Genomic DNA, 2,081 nt, shown 5'->3' on the forward strand with positions numbered 1-2,081 from the left:
TGGATAATAGTGTAAAAGGTCATTCTAAAATGATTATATTACGGTGATGATTATATTGATGTGGTTTTTTTTTTTTTGTGTCTTTGAAAAAAATTAGAACATAGGGGCTAAAAGAAAATACAAAACAAGAATCAAGTTGGCAATACTAAGTCCCTACTGAAAACGTCTCGCAACTGTTGCCAAGACTCCAGCCGCTCCACCAAATCAATCCCATCCCAAGCCCCTCTCTTAGCTAGCAGGTCAGCAGTTGAATTTGCTTCCCTTCTCACTAGACTAAAATGAACTTTCCAATTCAAAGCCAACTCTTTAATTTTCAACACTAGATCACCATCAGTGTTAGTTGGCCGATCAGAATCAAATTGAAGTCTTAGATAAACTTTCATCGAGTCAGTTTTGATTATATGAATGATTTTAACCCACATTCCCAAGTAAGAACCAAATCCCTCCAAAGAGCAAAAAGTTCACACCTGAAAATTTTCCAATTAGGGAGACATCCTGAGCAACCTTTTCTCCAAGTTCTATTTTTATCCCAAAGAAGACAACCAAATCCCTCAAGATTGTACTCATGTAAATGTTGGCATCACAATTTATTTTGACCATATCTTTTGGAGGAGGAGACCAAACCACACTATCATCAGGTCAGGTTCATGAAGGAGGTGGTTTGAGTGGCTGAAATTTTCCAGCTCCTGAGCAAGCCTCCTGGCAGAGAAGGTAACTTTATGATCAGACCACTCCTCTTCGGGATTAAAAATTTGCTAATTTCTATTACGCCAAATCTATTATATACCTGCGAAAAAAGTGAAATCAGCTTGCACCATCCGACGCTGGAAAATATCCAAGGGGTTCACTAAACCAGTCATAGAGCTGCTGATGCCGAACAATGACACACCCAGAATGGACCACACGTTTCAAGCTGATAACACTCAAAAAAGCAATGATAAGCTGACTCTTTTGACCATTGCAGCGAGGGTAGAGATCCGGCATTGCTATCTCGCACCGAAATCGAAAAGCTACTGTGGCAAGTTCCTGGATGCAGAGCCAAACAAGAACCTTCAATTTTTCTGGAATTTTTGAGCGCCACAACCAGTTTCAATTGATGTGGGTATCCCAATGGTATTTCCTTTGCAAGGGCCAAATATATCCCTCTTTTGTTGAGTAGGTTTTGGTAGAGGATGAAGACCACCACCATCCAGGGTTACCACCAATGTGAGGAGTCATACCAAGAATGAAATTTTTAATATCCAAGGAAAGAGGAGTGGTCAACGAATCCAAATGCCAAACAAAATTAAAACAAATATCTTCTAGGTTAATGTGAATATCTGAAATGTGGACATAAGAGAGAAGTTTTCCAATATACCTAAGAAGACTCCAAGAATCATGCCAAACTGATTGATGAAGGGAGCCTATACACCAAGAAAAATCATCCTTCAAAAATTAAGCGCCAAAGCAACACTATGTCAACAGTTAGAAGCGTTTGTGGGAATCTTAAAATCCAAGCTACAACAACGCTCTATGTATTTTCTTGACATGAGTGTAACCCATAATTTATCCTTAAAGAATTTGCCAGACCAGCTTGCCTAACAAAGCCAAATTCACACAGTGAGCATCTCTAAAACCAAGGCCACCATATTTCTTGGGAGCGATAAGAGTTTCTAACTAGAAAGTCTACTTCGGATCTTTTTAATAACATCATGTGCCCCTCTTTTAGAGATACGAGAATGATTAAGATCTACTCCAAGATACTTTTTTAAATTTTGAGTAAATTTGATGCTAGAGATACCAGTAAATATGCTTGTGAATAGATGAGACATTCTTTGAATATAGAGCCTTTGATTTGTGGAGATTAACCTTCATGTCGAAAGCCTTGCAGAAAGTGTTAAGAACATCCATAATCAATGCAACTTGGGACATTGTGGCCTTACAAAAAAGGAGGTCATCAACAAACATAAGGTGAGAGATAGACTGGCCCCCTCGAGAAATAACTATCGAAGACCAAATTCTATTTGAAACTTTATGAGCAATCAAGTAAGCTAACCGCTCTATGCAAAGCAGAAAGAGGTAAGGGGACATGGGATCTCCTT

At 38.8% G+C, this 2,081-nt stretch overlaps 1 long non-coding RNA gene across 1 annotated transcript; it reads right to left on the reverse strand.

The window, feature by feature from the left end:
• Positions 78–1,646, reverse strand: LOC110267115. The gene is made up of 2 exons (XR_002354454.1): positions 788–1,646; positions 78–699 (listed from the first exon to the last, which is right to left on the reverse strand). It is a non-coding gene; the product is annotated as an uncharacterized LOC110267115 (long non-coding RNA).

The sequence above is a fragment of the Arachis ipaensis genome, chromosome B09, assembly GCF_000816755.2.
Source record: "Arachis ipaensis cultivar K30076 chromosome B09, Araip1.1, whole genome shotgun sequence".
Taxonomy (NCBI): domain Eukaryota; kingdom Viridiplantae; phylum Streptophyta; class Magnoliopsida; order Fabales; family Fabaceae; genus Arachis; species Arachis ipaensis.